This window comes from Aptenodytes patagonicus, chromosome 6 (genome assembly GCF_965638725.1).
Source record: "Aptenodytes patagonicus chromosome 6, bAptPat1.pri.cur, whole genome shotgun sequence".
NCBI lineage: Eukaryota > Metazoa > Chordata > Aves > Sphenisciformes > Spheniscidae > Aptenodytes > Aptenodytes patagonicus.
This window is the reverse complement of record NC_134954.1, coordinates 16,217,381-16,242,225: the sequence shown is the minus strand read 5'-3', so window position 1 is coordinate 16,242,225 and position 24,845 is coordinate 16,217,381. Positions and strand designations below refer to the sequence as shown.

At 43.3% G+C, this 24,845-nt stretch overlaps 1 protein-coding gene across 2 annotated transcripts in view; it reads right to left on the bottom strand.

Moving 5' to 3' along the window:
* Positions 1 to 18,338, bottom strand: part of TBL1XR1 (TBL1X/Y related 1) — a 119,419-nt gene extending 101,081 nt beyond the window's left edge. For both annotated transcript variants that reach the window (XM_076341347.1, XM_076341346.1), the window contains exon 1: positions 18,020 to 18,338. The gene's annotated coding sequence lies outside the window, so the exon portion shown is untranslated. The remainder of the gene's footprint in view (positions 1 to 18,019) is intronic.
* Between the last annotated feature and the right edge of the window lie 6,507 nt (positions 18,339 to 24,845).

Sequence of the window (24,845 nt, the reverse complement as noted above, 5' to 3'; positions counted from 1 at the left end):
TTGTCTGTCCCACAGGCAATAAGCAGTGCCACATCAGGTGGCAGTATTCTGTAATGCCCTCATGATCATAAGATAGTTGATTGTTAACAAACAGAAATAGGAAGCTGGTAAAGTTCCCACCATGTTAAAGGAGGGCACTGAACTTAATGCAGTCACGTAATCGGTGATCAGAGCATTCAGAGATTAATATGCTCCCAGATATGCTTTGAAAGAGAAGAGAAAGAAACCGAATTAATGCAACTCCCCCCCTTCCTCTATACTCTTTCGGCCCCAGTCTCGTCTCCCAGTCCTCAAAAAGGAAATATGCATTCGCAACACCCCAGTTCAGATTTCAGATTCTGGCAGAGTGTTTCCAAGGTCTTTGCTGTCCTGTCTGATCATCCCTCTCTCCTAAATAACAGCTCAGAAGTTCAGTGACAAACAACAACAGGAGAAGGACAGCAGAAAAGGCTCTGTCCTTCAGCAGTGCCTTCAGGATTCACCACACGTCTGAAGGACTACACTAACCATAATCAGATTCCTTTTCTGCTCACTGCAATCTCACAACTTTTCCATTGAAATCTCCAACTTGTTTCCGTAAATTAAATTTGGACCATTCTCTAAAAATGTAAATACAGCAGACATAAAATAAAATTAAAAAAAAAAAAAAAAAAAAGAAAAAAGGAAGAAATCTTTTCCTCTGTGGTATTTTTTGCACAGGACATATTTGCAGCAGCGTTAATCACTCATCACTATGAAGTATATTGTGCCACAAAGTGTTTGAAAGCATTCTGAAATTTTGGAGAAAGTGAATGGGAAGTGTCCATCCAGGTAAGCAATATATTAAGTTAGAGTTCTTTACTATGCCAGCCAATGTTTAGAATCTCAATCCTTTCATCTTCATTAAAAAATGTTTTGTCATAATTTGTTATGTCACAAATGTTAGATGAACATTAACATATTTTACTTCAAAGCTTATTCTATCTTTACATTTTTGCTTGTGTACCAATTAGTGCTACTTTGTCATTTATAGCTTTTTAATAATATCAAACACAACCCCTCTACAGTAAGTGATTCACTAGCCTGAACAGTCTATTGTATTAGAAATGCAAAAATTAAGGTTGCCTATGTCAGACTTATGTTTTACAGAATAGCCCCACCCAACACAAAAAAAAGCCCAAAACAAAAGAAAAACAAAAAAATCCCCACCCCTGACACAAAGGTCACATCTTTGCCAAACTTCAAGCACATGTTCTTAAACAGGAAATAAAAGCTTATTAAAAAGTTTTCTTGAAAGGTAAAAACCCCAACTTACTAGTTTTCCTTGTTGTTTTTATCACAACAGCTGACCTATTCCAGCTAATTTGGCAAGAAAAGGTAGTCTATTCAATACCAACCTTATCATGAAATATTTCAGCCTACTTAAAAAAAAATAAACGTGATCCAATTTCCCAAGCTTAGTTGTTTTTACAAAGCTTTTCCCCATTGCAATCACATTTCCATTGGGATCATAACCCTATGCAGTCACATAAACAACCGAATTTCTGCGAGGGCCATGACCCCACTTGCAGCTTCCTTTGCCCCACCTCTCACTAGGAAAACCCTGCTACAAGAGGAGAGGGATGGACAACCCTAGGCACAGGAGACCTTGACATTCTCCATTTAAAACATCAGGAACAAAGAATATTTTCAAGTTTTGTCAATGATTGCTAAGATTAGGCCCAAATCAAAGTCCCAGAAAAAGGCAAACCTGAAAAGAGTAGGAATCAAGGTCTACAGCTCCGGACTGGCTTTTACCCATTGAAAACACAAGTTGTGACAAGCCTTATTTTGGCAAATTCTAACACAAATCGCCACCTCTAGTTGAGCCCATCTCCAGTCACTTGCAGTTATTTTGGTGTTGCCAATGGTCATGCATGGAGTGGCTCACATATTTATTATACTAATTCACCAGAAGAATCATACAAGTAACCTCTATATAGTGGAACTGTCTTTTATAATAAGCATCAATAAATAGGGCCTTACAGGATTCCACATGATGAAAATATGATATCAGATACAAATATTGTGCTTTTTAAATACTTCTTGGCTAAATAAGATGTTAAGAAAAATAGGCCATTAATACAGCCTAGAAATCCTGAACTGCCTCACAACACGACAGTCACACAAAGGATGCTTCACAGGTAAACACAGAACAGCAAGCATTTCAAAAATTGTCCAGTTTCGTTTATAATTTATTTTGTTAACCCACATTTTGCTTCTGACAGCATATTTTGGGACCACAGTTATGCAGTAAAAAAAAATAGATGTCATTTTTAGCAATTTATAACCACAGATACACTCTTCTTAAGAGCAGGCCCAAGGCTGTATGCACAGATCTAACTCTGCTTTCTCCACATATACGTTATGCAATGCAATAAATATGTAATCATTAAGTCACACACTATATTGCAAATAGGATACAGTACTCCTCAGTGACCCAGGAGAAGGCCAGCTACACTGTGTTCTATCTGTGATTCTTTCTCCCCCCCCATTTCATTTTCATAATGGTCCAGCACTTATTTTGCAGACTTTTTATACCATCTCCTCTCTAAGGTATGTAAATAATTTAGTCAACAGTAATGCATTATGCAATTTATTTTCAGCCAAAAGCACAGCCCTCGTTAGATGCAATTCATGGGAAGAAGCAGTTAATTATGGCAATTCATCTACAGACCTAGGTGAGCAATTTCACTGTTATTCTGCTATCCTACTTAATATGCGTATGCTGTATAAGAGCAGTTAAATGGCAACTTTCAAAACTGACATCCCAAGCCCTGATTCTATAATGAGCTCTGAACCTGGGCTTTAACGCAGAGCTACAGTAAACACACCACTTCTGGGAAGCAAAGGAGTCGATTTACACAAAACAACTTGCAAGATCAGGGTTTAAGGTAGTCTACTGAATAGACCTCTACAAGATCCTAGAAATAATTCTATGCTATTGTATTGCACTATTTGTGGAATGGTATGTGATCATATAGTTAGAGATCATATAGTACATTCACACAAAGAATACTTTAGGGCTTGCTGGGGAGTGGGCGGGGGAGAGCTCTTAAAAAAGAAAATTACATTATCTGGAAATTCAGAGCTAATCTCAACAACTCAGAAATGCTACCAGAGAGCCTTCCCTTCACAAACTTTAGAGGAATACATTTCAGGTCTGATTGCTGCCTGAGGAAGAATCAGTTCCAAACAAAACCAGCTCAAGTTTTCAGTCATTAAGATGTTAAAAGTCTAAACAAAGTATTTAGGAAAATAACCTGAAATATGTGTAAATATTTAAAAAAATTATAATTTCTAAGCTGCAGCTCTATGATTGCAATGACGGGGAGCAAAGACAGCATTTGGTTCAGAACCAACACTGAAAGAGACGCTCTGGACAGGTGCAAGAAAAACACCATCGGTTTCGTAGTTAAATCAGAGGAGAGGAGTAAATGAAGGGCAGGTCTCAACTAGATGCAGGAGCATGGCAGTTTCCTGGAGAAGTGCTGTGCTCAAGCACATAATAGTTAAGCCCTCTGTTCGGGAGAAGGCTCCAGCCTCTTCTCCTGTTAACCAGGGCCAGAGGCCGTCTGGACTGTCCTCCCTGTGAAACTTCCTTTGGGGCAGCTGAAGCAGCACCAACAGCCTGACCCAGCACCCGCTTCCCTGCGCATCTCGGCACATGCCTTTCAGCAGCCTTAAAAGAAGAGTCCTTGATCTTGGGGCTCTTCTTCACTGCACCTTGCCTCCACCCTTCTGTAGCCTGTCTGCAGACTTCAGAAACCGATTGCTAAATGATCCAGCTCGCGTAACTTTGAAGAGCATAAAACTACCAAAGGGCAGCCTTCTGTCAACTCCCTGCCCTCCCGAGTGAAGAACATTAAATAGTGCAAAAAATCACTGAAGGTTGCTTTGGAGAACGGGCAGCCAACTCAGCCAAGTCTGTATGTGCAGCGCTGGTCTTCAGCCATAAACCAAGCCTAGAAACCTGCAAACCCCCCCTCAATTAAAAGCTTAAAGTCATAATAACTTTAGATAGCCACTGCTTTAATGATAGAAGGCACAGAATTTTTACATAAGCATCTTGAAGGTCTCAGTGGAGCACAGGTCCAAGATGCACACGCACAGACATTCAGACAGTTTTAATTTTAACCTTATACGCTTTGATATAGCTGCAGGACTAAAACATTAGTGGTCTCTAGCTTGTTTATGACTGACTACATATGCTAGAATGTGTTTTGCCAAAACTCATAGCTAAAATAAAAACCAGCATTCAAACTGCACAAAACTTCATAACCCAAATAAACAAAACATTACAAATATTTAAGACTTTCAAGCAAAGGCTACTTCTGTAAATTTCAACATTTAAGCTGGCAACAAAGCACTTCAGACACTGAAACAAACGACTGGCTAAAAAACACTACGCCGTCATCATCATCATTTTAAACGGTTCATTTTTCTGTTCTCCTGAAACATGCATGGCACTCAAATTACAACTGAACAAATGTACATATCCCTAGCTACTTAAAACAAAAAAAAAAATTGGAAACATTAAATTTAAATCTTTTTGCTTAACCCAAGACTAGAAAACTGTCAGCCCCGAAAATTAGTTTCGCAGAGCCTTAATGCATCTGAAAATGGCTTACTTGCTAAACATGACAAGCAAATTCTGAAATAAAGGGAAACCCCTTCCCTCAACACGCAACTAATATTTTTCTTTCCTGAAGGTTGGATCATTTCCAGAGAACCTGAATTGACTTCTGTGGAGTGATAATATATTTCTTACGAAGAACATGTAGACTGCCTCAGAATACAAGAAAATGGTTCAACTGAGAAAGAGCTTCACTCAGCTCTCCTAAAAGTACCCAAGGATCACACATAAAAGTGATTTTTTTTTTTTTTTTAAAAACAATTAGGGCTTGACTACATCAACAGCTATATCTGTTGATATATAGATATGTATTATACCAAACAGGAATGAGACGCTTTCTGGAGTCATTCCAAAAAAATGCAAACACACTGTAAATTCACACTTTTACCTTCAAGCCATGCTACCTAGCGAGTGTAAATACATTCTTGTAAAGTTTAAGGGATTTATTAAAGTGCTAGTAGGATTTTCTTTTTAAATTAACCAGAGGATACTTCTCAGTGTAGAGTATGGTGAAAATAAGAAAAGTCACAATATAAAAGCACAATTTACAATAGCAAAACCCAAATGTATACAACTTTAAGTACTATTCCCAAACTGAAGAGATTTCCCAAAATTAAAACACTCCCTAAAGTTTCATTTTCCAGCAGATGAAAAATGTCCAAACAACATATGAAAACAAGACAATGTCACAGAAAGCATGTGCTCATCGGTACCACAAGCACAACTGTGCTCACCAGGACTGCGATGGGCTTTAGGAGACACCTATACTGCCAGGGGAAACTCTCACCAGAAAGCAACATCCTACGTTAGGACTGCACATCTTGCATAAGCATTTCTCATGACAAGACCTGCAACGCTCTATCTGCCCAGGGCATGCAGCTCTGACAAGGAAGATACCACTGGTTCTTAGTAAAGGGCATAAAAAAAGATTTTCATACAAGCTTGTAAATTTGCTTAACTATAAATGTATAAACAAGAATCATTTAGGAAGTCATTAAAGCAGACTTACCCAAATGAAATTGTAAGCACATGACAAAGATCACGTCACCACTTACGTCTACTTTATATATGGACAAATCCAAGCAGTCAAGACAGTATGAGTAACGCTATCACTACATACAGAAAGGTTGGTGTCAGACTGGCTTAGCTATTAGCAGGCCCACTGCAGTCTGTGAAGATTTTGTCTGATAGCACAGCTGATACAAGAAGTCCATGGCCCACCCTTACCTATTAGATAGGTTCATTCCTACGGATAAGCTATAGTTTACCACCACCTTCATGGTAACAACGCAGGCGTTTGTGGAGTCATGCTGTAAACCGGTTCAGCAAAACCACTTGCATTTTAATACCCCCCCAAAATAGCAATAGGTTTTAACGCAATCCTTCCAGAGATAATGTTTGTAGGAACAATAAACCACTGTATCGGCACGGCAGAGGAGTCAAACCACGACAGAGGATAGAAACTTTCTTTCCAGACAGAGAAGTTCACAGAGCTCCACCTGTAGCTTTCGTTCTGTGTCCCCATTCCACTGACAGCAGGGTCAGTTTAGGGGTCCCACCATCCCTACTCCCATCTCTGCCACTGGGACAAGCTGCTGCTTGCATAGCTGTGATCTGAAACCCATCCCTGAAGTGGCTCCACCAAAAAAGTTCAGCCTTTTCCCCTCCCCCAAAGAGCTGCCAGGGTCTGGAAAAAGTGCAGGAATCTTAAAACTTCATATAAGGTTGCATTTCCACATTACTAAGGACACAAACATGCCTAACTATATGAACCAAGTAGCCTGATTTCAACATGGTTCTTCATCATGTATGGGCACTATCAGCAAATATTTCTAATGTGAAGGACTATATTTTGTCCAACATAAAAGTAAAACTAGAAAACAAGCACAAAACCTATGAACACAAAAGGAGCGCTTGCCTAAACTAAAAACTCCAAGTAAGTAGAGCCTAAAAAGTAAAACAAAAGCCAGTTTACACTGCTACGCAGCCTCGCACCAGAAGATCTCGGGGTACTGAACTGGTCTGAAAAAACTCCTGTGAAGTATTAAATCACTGGTGCACGGGTAAATTTGTTAATCCATTTGCTAAGGTCACACAGTGGCAGAAATAGCAGATAATCCTGACACCAGCTTTCCATCCTAATCATTATGTGGACAGAAAATCTTCAGTGATGTAAACTAAAAATAACGTAAATGCAGTTATCTGTTACATACAGATATATTAGGTCAATCCAGAAAAGCAAAACTGTGGGTGTGGGGAGCAAAGGTGTGTCTCTGGGGATTCACCATGGATCTAGACAAGCCTATGAAAATCTAAAGAGAGAATTTATAACCAGAAAGTAATTCCATAATTGCCTCTATTCAAGCAGTCCCTATGAAGGGACTGTGTAGACAAACTGCAGCCGTGCTCTAAAAAAAGTCTGAAAACCTTGAACAGTAACTCACAGGATATATTCCATTACTGTATAGTACCCACATTAGGATGCCAAAAGCTTGCTATTCATTCTGTATTGAAGTTAAAGCAGTATTTTACAGATTGCCTGTAAGCCACCAAAACTGGGGAAGTCTTCTAATATCAGAGGGCAGACAGACACACAACTGACATTGTCGACACACAGTCAAGGGAGCTATGACAATTTCTACCAGCTTGACAATTTCTACCAGCTTTAGTGCCATTTCATATTAAAACATCCTGGTAATACCCACTCTGACAATTCAAGACCATTTTGGTGAATGCTCTTGTATTGGTATAAAATACACTGCAAGTACCAGTTTCTGAAGAGGAAAAAGCAAGACTACGAGCTGACAAAAACTTATTCTACGAATTAAAAATACTGAACCAGACAATGAGCTACATTGGCATTATTAATATGTACTAAAAACAACAACATAATAAAATCACTGTAGGCAGAGAAGACTAATCTTTCTGTTCTTCCTTAGGCAAAACTCACAGCAATTTCAATGGGATTCTCCCCCAGATATGGCTGGATGACTACATCCACAGCCTCCACATGCCAAGTTTGCTCCTGCAGCCAGTCTCTATTGCATCCATCTTAGTTACACTACACATACCCTGATTACAGGAATTTATAAACAGCAAGAGTAATTTAGAGGTGATCCACAAAACTGACTTCAGTAGAGATGAGGTTCACTGTTATCATCCCAAGTGTTAACAGTTTTGCGGTAAAGGGCTTATATTCGAACAACTTTCTCAAAAAGCACATCTTGCATTCTCTCTGTCCCAAGCACATCTACTTCAGAGACAGAATACAAGCCTGCTATCCATAGGTTTCACTGGGCAACAAGGTACGAGAGTTTAAGATGCATTACTCTTCTGTTTATTTTCTTAGGTTCTGGACAACAAGACACCAAATAAAAATGGTGCTTAAATACCAAGCAACAGATTATTTCATATATTATGCAGTTTCTAGATTTGAAGTCTTTCAAGACAATCTTTCAACTCCGAAGTCGCAATTCCGCACGCTCATCTGTGCAGCACAGGACAAAGGCGCCTGTGCGCACGTACCAGCTCGCGGTCTCAAAGCAGTGTTTGTTCACCCAGAACAATGGGGCATGTGACTTGTCAACACTACCCACAATAAAAACAATAAGATAAGGCTGCCACTGATTTCACGATGACTGACTTTGTTTTTGCTAATTTTAAGTCACAATGTCAATAAAAATTTATTGCATAAAATCCCTTATTTTAAAAAGCCCAAAGCTAACCTCACAGTGTGCTGAGGTTTTCACTCAAACTTCCTCAGCTTTTTGCATTTGTACTAAACGCTCACACCAACTCCCCCCAAAGCCTCCTGCTGACTTCATCAAGGGTTCAATCAATGTCTTATGCCTAAAGCCAAGATTATTTTTATCAACTACAGGCACTGCCAAAACTTGTCCACTCCATTTCCTGCCCTGCGTTCCTGTCCCAGCTACCCCTCTGCCCACAGGCAGGCCCCTCGCTCACCTCTGCTCGGTGCCCGGCTGCCAGCAGCACAGCCTGCAAAATGAGACTTCCTCAGCAGTCCGGCAGGTTTCGCTCCGCCACGGACTGGGGCTGCACCGTCCAAACCCATCCAACCCCTCTGGTTCAAGAAGGCTACGTAGGATCAAGTCCTATATGTAAACTCAACTAAAGTCAGGAGAAAGGGGAAGAAAGCAGAGAAACTTGGAGAACAGAAACACAAAGGCACCAATTTGGTTTAAAGAACTGACAGAAGAACAGATAGGGAGAATGCAAAAGAAAGTCCAAAATGACAAAAAGAAGATAGAAAGCCCAGGGAAAAAAAAAAAAGGTGGGGGAGATTAGAAAAATCAAATAAAGCCTTAGGAAGGGATAATACTAAAATGATGCAAACTGTCAGGACTGAGACAAAACACCCTGGTATATTACATTAAGTTGCCACATTCACACTACAGCACAGACAAGGAAGCAGAGTCAAGCAGAGGAGAGAGCACGACCACACTGACTGTTGGAAGGGGTTAATTTTAGAAAGAAAAAAGCAGTACAATCTTGCACCACTTGTGTTTAATTACACAGAGGGGGGCTTGGGGGTTTATTTTAATCACACAGAACAGCAGTAGGCCCAACAGCATCAGACTAACAAATAAAAGTAGGCAGCAATAGGCACATGGAAGTACATTACAGTTCCAAACTTTCACCATTTACAGTAACGTTAATGCTAATGAAATCTGACTCATCCGATCTCTGAACATGTGTTTTTAAAAACAGTGCATTTCTTTCTTTTCACCTTGAAAAAACTCCATTCCACAAGCGGGTAGTTACAAATCACAGCTGGGAAAACAGGAGGCACATAAGGCACGCAAATAAGATTTTACATATTCTAACACCATCAACGCAGTTTTCTGAAGCTCCTTAGCGATGTCCAACATACACAAGCCTTGCTGCCGACAGTCTCGGTAATTTAAAACTATGGAGAATCTCAGCCTACATAATGGTCGTACTCTTAGCCGGAGTCTGACACTGCATTTCACATACCCTCCAAGTCTCTCCTATGAAGTCATCCATAGCATCAAAGAGCAAGTCAAAACACATCAAAAGTGTTTTCCCTGGCTACCTCTGAAAGTTTCCATCTCTTTATCCTTCATATATTTTTTTTAATTCTTCTTAGCATTTCTGTCAAGACACACAGGGTCTTCAAAAGTCCAGTTTTGTGCCCCAGTACATACAAGCAACCAGTATCTCTCTAACACGGGACCACAGCTGTGATGAGCCCAGACACGGGGACAACGAGAGGAGACTGACGGGAATATTCAGTTTGGCGCTTCCACAACCAGCCCACAGAACTACACAGAGAGCAGAGGGTTCATTTTTAAGACATAAGCAATGCCCATCTATTTTACTAGAAAGTAATATATCTGGGAGGGCTGTGGTGCCCAGGCACCTCAACTGGATGACCGAACGGTCAAGGAGGCTTTTTGTTTGGTTTTAATGGAAGACACTCTTAGAACTTAATTTCTAATGTATTTAGTGTGTACTGTATGTACTATAAGAAAGAATCTTACAAAGGGCCTTGATGAACTAGAAATAAATAATCCATATCAAAATAACCTTCCATGTGTAGACAGCAGAGGAACCAACTAACACGGACTTTGCCAACAGTAAGATAAACACATTGATATTTCTAATGTAATCAACAGCCATTCAGAGTCTGCCCTGGAAGACAGTCACAGAAACACAAAGCATTTTTCTTAAAACTCAAACAATTGTGACAAATATTTACTATAACGGTGAAAGCTGTCAAAAAAAAAAAGTTGGTTTCTATTAATCAGCTACATTTAGATATCCGTTCTTGCTATCAGATTAAGCTCACCAGAACTGCTTAGTAGGCTGTTTCATTGTATTTTTGTTTAAGTTTTATCGCAAATCAACATACTGAAGTTTCATATTCCTGACTTTTTTCATCTTACAAAGCGCTAGAAATTTACAGTCTAAACAAGACACACCAGATTGTGAAATTTAGTTGTGCATTTGAAATAAAGTGAAAAAATCAGGTACCACGTCTGCATCAGCAAAACATTCACGTTATACAGCGAGTACAGACCCTGCTTCTCTAAACCCCAGATCTGTTGCATTAGCTATAAGAAACAGCTAATCCATTGCTACACAAGGTATGTTTCTAGCACAATTTATTCGACTTCAACATTAATAGATGGTTGACAACACTGTTCCTCATTTTCATCCATCCACATCTGTGCTAACTTTGCTTTAAAAGTACATTAAAGATGTATTACATCTGAACAAACGTAACCCCAAAGTAAATATGTTACAGATTCACAAATATCATCATGGCAAAAATCCATATTTTTACAAAGCACTTCCTAATTAAAATTTATCGCTAAGAGTCTGTATTTAGGAATGCATATTTGTGTTAATATCCAAGCAAAAATTTCTGCACTAGAGAAGAATGTTGACAACCATACAAAAATTAGCTGTGATTCATTGTTTAACAGTTGTCTTCCCTTTACAGAACACCGCAGACTGAAGGACATATTGCCAAACTGAAATCACCAATACTTCCTTTAACCTAATATAGGACAAATAAATACACTTCAACAGCTTCTAAATCTTGCACGTCCTACTTTTTTGACCCAGATCTCTTGTTATTCCCCCCATAGGTCTATGCTATATCAAAACTATTTTTTCCCACAAATTTAGACTTAACCCAAAAGAGGAAAAAGTTCCCACCATTTCTGTGAGCTAAACAGACCTGGAAGTGGGGGAGGGTCAACAGACAGACTCATCTCTGTTAAGATCAATTGGTATTTTAAGGTAAAATTTTCAGCCACACTTAACACTCTCTCAACTGCTGAAACGAATAGCAAAAATTCTCATTTGTTTCAACAGGACTGGAAGTTAGACCAGTATCAATGATAAATGAAAAATAATTAAATCTTTTTATTGCTATTTTTACAAGGCAAAAATGTATTTTCAGAAGCCATGCTGACACTCGAGCATTAATCAGCCTGTCCAAAAAACACGAAAGAGCTATAAAACTTGTTATTCCTCTCCTCAGCTAGCCTGGACAACTCCTTCCAGGAAACCAAACTGTCTCTTCTTTGCCTGGTACTTTTAGGGAACCATCAGGGGATTGGAATTCACCTCGTGTGTGCTCGCAATCAGTCAAATTCCCACCTCAGGGTTTGCCGGCAATAGGTCACCCATGTGAAGAGCTCACACTTTTAAGGCTGTTAATGTCAAATGGATACAACTTTTAGGATAGGTTATATTTAGGGCTCTAAACCTTGACAATTTCTGTGGTTTTGGCACTGGGCACAGTATTTAGCACTACATTTTCATGAATAGTAAATATTTGATCCGTAACTCATAACCTTGGAAAAATGCTCCACGAATAGGCTGTACAGAGATCTTTTCTGTATGCTCTATAGCCACTGCCAGCAGGCACGTAGCTGCGTACAGAACAGGAACGTTTCCAGAGTCACTTTCACAGTCCTAATTCATAAAAATCTACCATTGACCTGATGTCAGTGGGGTTCAGCGGAAGCTCTACATGCAGCTGGAGAAGCTACTGAATCATTCCCCAAACCCACCAACGGGTTAAAAGGAGCGCTAGCATTAGCTGCGGAGACAGCTGGTTGCCTGCCTTGCCAGGTTGGCAAAACTATTGCCCCGCTGGGGGGGAAGGGAAGGCCTACTACTCTCACCACACCAGCTAAAATTTCTAGTAACGCACCTCCAGTGATCTGAAATAACGCTCAGTATGTTTGCATATGGCACATGGTTGTAGAGAGAGTCTCTATAATACACGCTTACATTCAACGAAGATTGAACTGAATCTCAGATCATAAAAGAAAAAAAAACAACTGTTTTTTCTCTGGATGATTCTGATTTTTTACTGCTAGACATTACTAATAAACAAGATTGCTCCTTTGCAACATGGAGACTTAAGAATTACAACAATAAACACAAGTCAAAGTACACAACATAGCCTTTTACTAATACTGCTCCCAGAAAGAAACAGAAACTGCACCCTCACGGGAGTTTGCAGAAGCCAGCAAACCACACGCAAGACTTGATTTTAGCAGTGTTAAGCACACAGAGACTGCCAACTTCACATGCAACTGTGGGGACTCAGCATCTTTGAAAATATGACTATTAATATCTTTCTTTACAGATGCAGATGCCAGTTTATACTCTTAAGAGGAGTCATGTTTGCACCAAGCAGAAGTACAGCACAAACCCAGGGGCCTGCTATCCACTCCCACCACACCGCGCTGCGCAGCTCTCTTGGAGCTGTGCGGAGTACACACAGCACCACAAAGGGCCACATGCGGGCACTGAACCAGCTCAAGTGCAACCAGGTTGACACCCAGTCTGCTTGCATTACTGGTCCTGAAAAAAGGACCTATTAGTCTGATAGCATACCTAGGTATGTTGCTTCTGGTATTCAAGCTAACTTGTTTAGAAGGACCCTAATATCTCTGCGTAGCACTGAATTACGCCACATACGCTTACATTCAAAGACCAAGAGAGGACTCTTTGAACGACGCCACGTACATTAGCTGAGACAATTCTGTAAAACTCCTTATCACTTCAGAGGTTCTTTCAGTAGGTTTTTCAGAAAGTTACACCAATTCACCAAGCCTTTTTACTATTATTTCTACAGGTAAGAAAATATTCTCAAAAGTCTTTCTAGCAATCAGCCCATCCAAGAAAGCAAGCGAGCAGGGGTAAGCTGCAACACCTGCAATTTCACTCCTTGGCTAGCCAAGCCAGTTAGATCCTACGCACCCAACAGGTGTGTGCATTTTCCCCTGCAGTTACACATCCTCCGGCTTGGAATGACCACTTATTTCTTATCAAGGAAGAATTTTTTTTAAGGCTCTTTAGCGCTATAAAAAGGAGGGTCTAAAGGATGTCACGGAAAACCACGTGGTAAAGTATTAAAAATGAATGTTTCAGAGGGTAAGCTGAGTTACGGTTCTATAGATCCTTCAGAACGAAAGGAAAACTCAAGTTCCAGCTCAAACGCAGCCATGAAGACTCCAGGGCATTTTGCATAAACAATTTCAGCTTTGTTTTCATTACGAGAAGGAAGAAAAGAGCCTTCTCATCTTGGAATAGATACCACACGGCAGAACCCTAACGAGGAGGAGAAGTTCACAGTTTTCACACAAACTGGCAGAGTGATTTCTAGACCAGACTTCCATACTTTTTCACTCAACCTATCAACTCTCATGAAGTGACAACTGTGCTGTCTTCGCTACTTTTTACCTCAAGTTAGCTAATTCAATTTTGCGAAATTAAAAGCAGGCCAATATATTCCCCTACAATTTCATCTGAAAAGACATTTCTTATTCCTCATTTCATTGTCATACTTCACCTCGGAGGAAGCCAATTATGAGATGAATAAGGCGTTCTCCATCTACTCTGCTTGGGATCACTGGATGAACCTTTTTCTAGTAAAGTCGCTCTTTTCATTAAGCTACTTTACAGAAATTAAGACCATCTAACTTCATACTGCAGTGCTTAGAAAGCTGCACATATTTAGGACGGGGTAGCTAAATCAATAGCAGGAACATAGGAACTGTTTCTTTATCACCTGTTAATTTGAAGGTATTACATTAATGCTGCAATGCAACTCAAAAACACTGCAAAGAGCTGTCAATCATAGTTCCTAATGGAAAACTTCTGACACTTCTTCACCTAACACAAACGCTTAAATTTATATTTAAAGATGAGCATGCAATGAGTATATTCTCACAGTAGTCACTTTTTGTAGGAGCCAAACATGCATAATTACAGAGTGTGCATACACACTTTCACTTCTCTCCCAACCTGCAGCTACTTGCATGAGCTGATGTTTAGGGCTTTAAATATATAGTCATTATTACACCCTATACTCTGTGTGTGTACGCATGCGCAAACACACACCCGCTAAGGATGGTCAGTACACATAACAGTATCACAATTCTCAATATAAACAACATTTATTAGATTAAAAATGAGTTGTACTTCAGTATGATACATTTCAGTATTGCAGTATTGGCACAACACCGTCCTGCAGTACACCCTGTCCTTGCCCTCCTCTCCGAAGCGGAGACTGGAGACCACTTTACAACCTCCCTATCCCAGTTCAGAAGGGGAAGAGCTGGCGGCAGGTTTGTGTCTGTCTCTTCTCCGCTTGCCAGTAGTATCCTCTCCAGCAAGGTGTCAGAATTCACACGGGCACCACGACCCTGAACAGCTGTGGGTCCAGTGCGGGACTGAAGAGACAGGCAAAGCAAGCAAAAACTGGGGGGGTGGCTATCTCTTGGGACTCCAGATGAGCAGAGGAACAGGATTAGTGAAGGAAAAGTGTCACACCTGCCACTGCCTCAGATTTCCCCAACGTGCTTAACAGCACTGCAATACCAAGAAAGTATCAGTGTCATGAAAGATTCACATCCTATTGCCCACCACTAATACAAACACACTTAACTTCCGCAAGCAACTTCACAGACATCTGCAGAGCTTACTCAACCGAACTAGACCACTGAAGTTCACAAAGTTGTGCGTGTTTCTTTACAGGACTTCCTGACTTCTGCACGATTACATCCTTGTAGGATGTGGATCTTTACTGCCACTACAAAACTTCTAACAGCAAACACATTCTGACTCAATGTGAAGTCCATGTTAAATTAAATTCCAGAACCAAAATCAAGTTCGGTAAAATAACTCAAGTTTGCTTTACATTATTCAGATCTGTTCTTCCTAACTAAAAAATAGTACCCGAAAACAACATTATAAGCAATTTTGGCCATTTCCCCTAATCCATCCAGAGCCTCTTTACGCTTAGGGCTGTAGCACTTTTTAGCATCAAACTCTTTCATGATGGGAAAATGACTATGAAGTACTGCTGTTGGGTACTTAGCACTTATACCATGCCTTACAACTTCAAAGCATTACACAAACATCAATAATTACCATATATAGAGTAAAACTGAAAGAAATATTCATATAAAAAAATCTCACAGGGGAAAAAAAAAAAGTCATAATTACCTGTTTGAAGGGGGCGAAAAAAAGCTTAAGCAACAGAATCTCCTGTAATTATTGCATTCTTTATGCTACGCACATGCATTATGGCTGTGCACGTTTAAATGAATAAAAATCATAAACTCTTGCACAGTCTTAAAAATAAATTAAAAAGCCCAAAAGCCAAACCCCAACTGCTTTCATACATTTAAATTACATTTCCTTCCCCTTTCCTCGTGGAGTGAGAACTAAGTATTTTCCAGGTGTTCTCAATAACAGTTTGGGAGGCATGCCACCAAGTTCCCAAGACACAGTACCACATGAACTTTGTTCTCATGGAGACAAATCCACCTTCCCCTAAGAAAACTTAAAGACAGTGACAGTGTACAGGCTCAGGTGATCTTAGGTAAATAATATGATACATTGCTATTCCATTAGACCTTAACCAAATGCAAAGAAAAAAAAAAAATCACTAAAAGAAACCACAGAAAGTTTGCTACGATCATTTACAGGGCACCACCTGCATCCTAAGCGCCATCACCATAACGTGTGGCCCTTTTTTTCTATGGCTAAGAGGAAAAAACCCTTCATACGCTCATCTACAAACACGTACCCACTTACTTAAATTCAAGGACACACAAAAGAGTTTGCAGGATCAGTCCTCATTTGAAACGTATTCCGAGAAGACGGTTAACATACATGAGTCCAAAGGAAGGCCCCAAATCCAGCATGAGCCTCATGCGGACGAGTCTTCAGGTTGCTCAGAGCAAGACGAGGGCCCAAAACTGCCCAGTGCACCCGAAAGCTCAGGTACAACTCAAAACCCAAACATCAATTTTGCAAGTGGTGCCCTCTCTCTCAAAGGGGCACAAACTATAGCCTCGGTGAACACCCAAAGGGTAGAGACCGCCAACACCAAAGGACCTTGTTCATACGCTCAACATCCTCAGACATTTATTTTAGTACCGCAGGACAGGAAAGAGAATCAGACAAGCCCAGAATAGATTTTTTTTTTTTTTTTTTTTACGCGACAAAGACTTTGTTCTCCTGATCATGCCTCTCATGCCTTAATAATAAAGAAAGAATATGTTTTGTGATCCCCCCCATAAATCAGTTAGGAATTTGAGTCACACAGACAGGAAAACGAGGAAGTTGAGCACACTGGAGAGTAGTAAAAACTTCACTAGCAAACTTCACTTTCCTACACAGCGACCTACAAACCAAACTTTCCTCCAGACTCACGTGTCATCTGCAGCAACAAGCCTCTGCCATAAAGCACACATAAAGTTTGCCGTTCAGGGGATAAAGCAAAAGACAAGCGAGGGGGGACTTTTATTCTCTCAAGCTGCCTTAAAAGGAAATTCGGTGATGAAAGATTAAATTCACCTGGAACAACACGATAAATTTAACCCTTTCGGGGGTACAATAATAACAAGCCACATGTCATGCTACTGCAGGACCTATAGCCTCTACCAAGAAAATGTACACATAGCATCAACCGTCCAAGCCCTTCTAAAAGATGCAATGCACAATTTGCACCAGGGTTTCGGACAGGTATTAGCCCAGGAAGAGAGAGTCCCTGTGAAGTGCAAAAAAGCTTGTTTTTTTCCCCAAAACCAAGCCCGCTCCCTGCCACCGCGGGGTATTTCACGTTCCGCCCTGAACTTCGCAGGAAAACTGATCAATAACTTGGCTGCTTCGCCCTCGGGGGGAGCACACGTCCGCCACGGCTCGGGGGGGTGTGTGTCCCCCCAAGGAAGGGCAGGGCCGAGCCGGGGGCGAACTCCGCCGAGCGGGGGAGGGGCAGCCGCCCCTCCCCCGCTCGGCGGAGTTCGCCCCCGGCCCGGCCCGGCCCGCCCCCCCTCCCCCCCAATAAGTAAAAATGCGGGGAGGGGGAGGGGAGGGCGCTTCTCCACACAAATCGGGCTAAAAATAGGCCGCTCGCCATGGCTCCCGTGTGCCATTCGCTGCCGAGGCCGTTTCCCCCACACACACTAAACCCTTTAAAAAAAATGAAGCCGGGTGGGGGGAGGGGAGGCCAGCGGCGCGGAAGGGGGGAGGGGAAGAGGGGTGCCGTTTGCTTTTAAAAAAAAAAAAAAACAAACCACCCACCCCCCCCGCCACCCAGACCCACGGGAGCGCCCCCCCCCCCCGCACCCCACAAGCATGAATAAAAAAAGGGGGGGACGGTGAGGGGGGGCCGCGGCAGGCGTTAGGCGGGCGCCCATCCCCCTCCCGCCTCCAACCGCCACAGAGACAAACAGGGCGCCCTCCCCCCCCCCGGCCCAGCCCGGCCCGGCCCGGCCGCGGCCCCTTCCCGCCCCGCACTCGGCCCGCGGGGGCTCGGCGGCGGAGCGCCCCGGTCCTTACCTTGCGAGTGGCGGCGGAGCGGCTGCTCCCCCCCTTCCTTGGGAATGGAGACACAAGAAATTCACCCCTGTTTGTCTCTCCTCCTTTTTTTATACAGCCATATATATATACATACACATCTGTGTGTCTCTGTGTGTGTGTGTGTGTACACACGTAAATGTATCGATAATATTTTTTTTTTAGCTGAGGTGTCCACACCAAGAGGAGGAGGAGGAGGAAAAAAACAAAAAAGGAAAAAAAAAAAAAAACACCACCACACACACACAGGAGGAGGAAGGAAAAAAAAAATAACCAGCGAGTAGTGCTGTGATATTCAATTATATCCCGAGCCAGGGGCCGGGGGGAGGGGGAGGGTGGGGAGAGAGGGGGGGTTAGAGATTAAGTCCCGAGGAAGGAGGGGGGAAAAAAAAGTAATATCTGTGTGTGTGTGTGTGTGATTTAGATTGAGGAGGAATTGAGGCAGAATGTAAAAGCTGTTACTAAGGGAAGGAGCCAAGCGGCTCGGAGCAGCCAGCGGCCCTCAGACACTCCGCGCGGGGAGAGGGTGGCCAGCCGCACGGAAATGGGCGCCAGAGAAAGCGCCGCCGCTGAGGGAAGGGAAGGGAAGGGAAGGGAGGGAAGGGAAGGGAAGGGAAGGGAAGGAGCGGAGCCGGGAGGCGAGGCCAGGCGAGGAGGAGCGGGGCCGGCCTGCTGCGGCTGCCCGGCAAAACAAACCCGCCGCCCTGGCAGCGCGGGGGTCGGCGGCCGGGGCGGGGGGACCCCCTCCCTCCCTCTCCCCACACGCACCCCCACCCCCCCCCCGCGCTCTCCGGGCAGGCGCAGCGGCGGCCGGGCGTGCGTGAGGGGAGGCGGGCTGCGGGGAGGCCGCCCGCCGGCCCTGACAGGAAGGGGAGGCCGCCCGGGCCTGCCGCCGGGTGCGGGGCCCAGGCAGCCGCCCGGGGCCTGCGCCCGCGGCCCGGGGTGCTGGTGGTCGGACCCTGAGGGAGCGGGGGGCCGGGGAAGGGCCGGCGGGCACGGCAGGCCCCGCAGCGACCCGTGCGACCGCACGGCGTGGTGCGGTCCTGGAAGTTTTTCTAGGAAAGCCATTAATTGCGCCCCGCTGCCAAAAGTGCTTATGTAAATGCAGGATTTAACATGGTGGTTTTACTTCTTTTTTGTAGCACGTCGCGGTTGGCGATGGTACCTGGCATTGGGGATCCAGGCCTGCGCAGGTGCGGGGCACAGCTTGAAGCTTACGCCTGGGACTGTTACTGCATCTACTCTGTAATTTTATTTAATGAAAATAATCCTCTACAGTAATAATGTTGTGTCCTACCTGGGTGCTGTTCATTTTTGGAATTGAAATGCTATTTATCATTTACATCGCAGGTTTGTATATTTTTTAAAGCGAGCTTTGTTAATCAAAACCACATTCATCACTAGGCAGTCCTTTCCATCTTAAAATGGTTTTGCAATAGCATTTCACACTCGGGCGTTGGTCCAACACTCATGTCCGGACATTGGCACTCATGCAGAGTCCCGATGACCACAAACCATGCACAGATCTGACGGCAACATCAGGTGTCATTCCTGCTTGTGCCAAAGGCTCTCCACACGCGTAAACCCACGTCTGAGGCTGCCCGAATGGGGCCTCCACATCACCATGCTTCTGCAGAACTTGCTTTTACTGCGGCTGGCAAAACAGGAAAGTAGGGAGATGGGCCACAAATGTAGCTCTTATTTTTCTTTTGTGTGTGTGTGTGTGTGTGTGTATGTGAACAGAGCTCAGCATTGCTGGAGAATTACGCTAGTCCTAAGGTGGCAGTTCCGAAGTTAAGGGTGGATTTTACTTTCAGCCTAATGGCTGGGACATACCATGGGCAGATTTCACCTACCTGTGCTTCGTCTCACAAGCAGATGGGACCCCTTGACTCCACAAACCCTTGATGAAAGCAGATGGGTGGGTCTCTGGGTGTAGGATCACCTTACAGTGCTCTTTTTTTTCAGGGTCAGGCCCATGCGCTTTCCCTTCTTTTATGAAAAATAATATTTTAAATACTTGGAGAAAACATTAGTACTGCACAATCGTTTAATTCTGAGAAGGCCCTGGGCCTTCAATCCATTTGCTTGAAGAGGCCTGAGTTACATGAGGAAACCAAAGTCTCTCTAGAAAGCCAGGGAGCATATTTGTAATTGCAAACCACTTGATGTTCAACATTTATTTCTGTAATGATTTTGATGGTTCAGGTGGGCAACTTTCTCTTCTCAATAATGGTGTGTAGGTTGTCTGCTTTAGAGATGTAAAGATGCAATAATTTTTGAAGAGCATATCCAGTCCAATTCCAAAATTTGACTGCTTTGCTGAAAGTTGGGACATTTAAAAGGCAGGAAAAAGGTGGCAAGGGATTCATTAACACCTTCCTACATTATAACCTTACATCTGTCCATGCTTCTAAAGGAGTTTAACCTCTTGAATGATTTATTTCCTAGGTAAAAGAAGTTAAGCAATAACAATGGGTGGAGGAAGGGGGAATGGGAGTATGCACATAGCCAAAGGCAAGAGGAAAGAAGATAAGGGACCTCATATAGGGGACTGCGGGACACCGGGGGCCTGAAGAAGGGCATGGAAGGAGCTGTGAGAAGTCCATGAAATAGGAGCAGGAGGTGTAATGTTCAGAAAGCTTGTGTGAGAAATGGAGGAGGGAAAACCCCTCAAGTGTGCGTCAAACAACTACAGGAACTATGAACACCGTCTTCCCATCCATCTGCTGAGCAGCGACAGCGTGCTGAACTGAAGTCATCTGGCTGAAGGTTTCCGTGGTCTAGTGTTCTCCAAATGTTCAGTCACGACTCCAGGGTGCTAGGCTCTCGTTTTTAACGTGATGATGTACTCGACTGGGTGATTACCCGAGTATACATTCTGCTCTGCAGAATCTGCAAAGTGCACTCTGGCAGATTTATGCTTTAATAATTTTAGCCCATCCATTTTGTTCCGGTTTCCCTTTCTTTGTGAAAGCGAACACCTCACAGGACTGCACAAAGGCCTTACTTTCCGTGATGAGCTTTAGACTTTGTAGTTCTGTTGCCCAAATACACAGCTGGGCTCAGAGTTACGGGGGCCACTTCCAGACAGTACGGGAGGGAGGTTCTCGCTTTCAGGGGTTTCCAAGAACGGATGTTGGGTAACAGGACAGTTGAGCAGGTTATGGTTTATGGCGGGTTGTTCAGTGAGTGAGCCGAGCTTAGGGAGTTGGCTTTGCCTTGAGCCGGGAGAGGCGCTTTTAAACAATAACTTGTTACGTTTCCTTTCCCAAATTCTCCTAGCAGCAAGAAAGATGGGACCAAACCCTAACCTTTGGATGCAGAACTGGAGCGGATCTGAGGTCTTGGTTCATCCACATGTTTGAATAAAAGCGTGCCTTCAAAGTGCTTCAGTAACAGGGCTGCTCACGTTCTGTGGCCCCGTCACCCCAACTACTGGAAAGTCTTCTCACGGCCATATTAGTAAGACATATCCTTAAAATAGTTGAAAATGCTTGTAACAGCAAGTGCTCGGCCTACTAAGCACATATACGCAAATATTTGCAATAACTGGACCAGTGTTTGCACAGCACCAAGCACACTGCACAGACTCCGTAAATAATAATACTTGGCACTCACAGAGTGGTTTCCATTTTCAAAGAACTTTAGTCATAACCCTTGACACCTATATGGCCTTTTACATCTTTACAAGAATTAATTAATCCTCACAATGTCCTGTGAGATAGGTATGCACTGCAATAACAACAATAACAACAATTAATAATTCATGCATTCTGCTCAAAAATCACTGCAGGGATTAAAATGCATCTGTAATACTTGTTTTTTATTAACATTTTCCAGCAAATAATAAAAGCCATCGTATTATGTTAAATCTATATAATATCTATCCATAAATCTTTTGCAGATTGGGGTGAGACTGAAGGCCCAGTGCGATGCCAGTACATCAGCAGGAACTGGATGACTGACTACAGAAAAAACAGTTCAAGCCCGGTCCACCACACAATCTAGGTGCCAGAATGAAACTTGCCACGCGTGGCAATGCATACATAAATACCGGCGAACCAGGAAGGCTCTTTCTTTGTTCATTTTTAGCTCTTGCTTACGCAAAGGCTCCCCCAGTTACGGCATGCATTACGGGACCCCATCCTATACAAACACAGCACCAAGAAAATGCAAGCACTTACTGGGTGAGAAATGGCAGTGACTCAGCACCACCTTGTGCAACAGGGAGAGCAGAGACAAGTCTGGCCAGCACCAGGGCAAACCCTTTCCCTCGTAAAAATTACCATACTGCCTTTGATATGCAGGCAAGCCCCAGTTAAACCTGATATTTAAACAAGTGGGACTTAAACCCTGTTGACTTAAATGGAAGAACGGGCAGGCTCCCACTGGGGGAGCACCCTGGCTCCGGGCTTGCTGGGGCAGAGGAGGGACAAATGCTGGAGTCGGGCTCCCTGCACGGACGGTCCGATTCCCCACGAAGATGCGTCTTTCAGTTTGCGTCCCAAAGTGGATTAATGCAAACCACAAAGGCACCTTTAGTCCTAATAATGCTGCCGCACCAGAAAAAAATAGGAAAGAGGAGAGGGAGGTACACCCACACCCTAGCAGTTTCCCCATGACTTCCCCATGACTCCCCTGTGTCTGTGAGCTCTGAATCTAGAGCACTGAACAGTTAAGGCCAGTGGCTTTCATACGCTAAGACTTTTTTGTTTTCCTTTAATGTGAGGAAGATACCAACTTCTAAAAAAACTCTCTAAATTATTTGTCTGTGTGTAGTACATATCGAGAAAGGAAATGGAAGTTCACCAGTTTGAAGGGACTGGCTTTATTCTTTTTGCAGCTCCTGACAATGTTTGCAGGAGAGGACATGCTGGGAAAGGGACTTGTTTCTGAGTAGGGAGCATCTGCCACTACCTTGGTGTACAATTCGATCAGTAATTGATCAGTGGACACATGGTAAAAAACATATAACATGTTGGTGATTAACGTGCCTGTGGCACTACTTTTTATTTTCATCGGTTGCTTTAAAGTATACACGCAGAGACGTTGTAGATCTCCATAAGGCAGAGAGGATTCGATCCCAAAACAATCATCACATTGATACACTTACCCAGATCGATCTCGAAGGCTTCTGCTTCCCAGAATAAACAGCAAGAGTGGAGGAACAGCGTGACCAGGTGAATAGTCCCTCATTCATAGACAGTTGATGGATGAACTGTGTGATCCAAAGCCATGAAGTGGCTCTTTCAGAAATTTCAGGACACAAGTTACGCTCCTTAGAGCACGTTCAGCACTGCTGTAAATCGGTGGTGTTAAGACATGTGAGCCTGTTAGCATCTCCCTGGTATACAGAGCTTCAGTGGGGCATGGACTGCTCGTCCTGGCCCTTCTGCACAGGGGCAATTTCATGTTTCTACTTTTAAAAGCTACCAGCAGGCCCCCAAAAAATAACATAGCCCACAGATGACAAAGTTAAGAACGGCTGCTGCAGGATTGGGATATTCACCAAGGCAAGCCATTGGCCTTATTGTCTCATTGCTGCTGACCTCCTCCCCAGAGGCCCAGCATACCCAAAAGGCTTTAAGAGGAACACAAATGTGTGTGTGAACGTGCCACACCAAGGAGAGCCTCGAAATCAGTGCCAGAGGAACATATTTTTAAAGGAAAAGTGAGAGAAACAAAGGAGAAGAGATGCCAGCTGCTTCAGCCCCCTTCAAGCAAGGGCTCCTGCACCTTGTCTTCCTGCAGGGGAACGGCCGCTCCCACTGGGGCATGTTTTCCCTTTTTCTGGGAGAGGAAAAACAATGGGTTTTATTGCTGCTGTCCCAGGGCCTCCCTGGCCGCAGATGGCTGCCATTGTGGGCAAAGGATGTCACCGTCCCCTTGGGCTCCCAAAGCGGTTCCTGGCACAAGAGGGAGGGCAAAGTGAAAGCTGTCCCAGGGCCACCAGCCGGCACGATTAGTGTCATGTTGAAAGCCCTGAATATCATCCCTTGCTACCCAGAATCTGGCCCCAGGAGGATTTGTGGATGTTTCGCACAATTGTGGAGAAGAGAAAAATGAGTGAACAACACAGAAAGATGCTGATACAGACCTGACTCTGGAAAGCAACACGTTGCTCATCGTGGGCTGACCCCGGCGGGTTTAGTTGTCGCAGGTGCAGAGCTGTAGTTTCAATGTGAACTGGGGTTGTTTCCTTGAGAGGCGATGCTCTGACAGCAGATACCATGACAGCAGGCAGGCTGTTGTTAAACAACCTCTCTGCGAGCACACCCAGCAATGCAAGACCAGACTGCCTCCGAGTTCCTGTGGTAATTAGTTTAGACACAGCGAGCTGAGTTAGAGACATGGGAACAAATGTATTTTTTGGCTTTAATCGCTCTCTAAGGATTGGTTTAACTTTGTTTTTCCTTTTTTTTTTTTGCAGTTGGATATGTAAATATCCACATTTCTTAAAATGGAAAAAAAATGTTACTTCTCAAATAGAAATACTGAAGAGAGCCCTGTTAACTCCATGGTAATGGCAAAGTTCCCTTCACGGCAGGGTTGTAACTCAGATGTTAAATCCTTCAATGGCTAAGCAAATCCAAACTTGTTTTATTTTAACAAGGTTACGAAAAAGGGTGTGTACCAGCTGCTATCACACACCTCTGAGGTTTCAAGCAAGATGTATCTGGCTCTCGTATGAGATCAAAACGGATTATCTCACAGGGCCAGGATGTGGTTGCAAAAATTCAGTATTGTAAGTGTCATCATGATTCATAATATAATCTACATTACTCAGTATAATTACTGCAGAGTA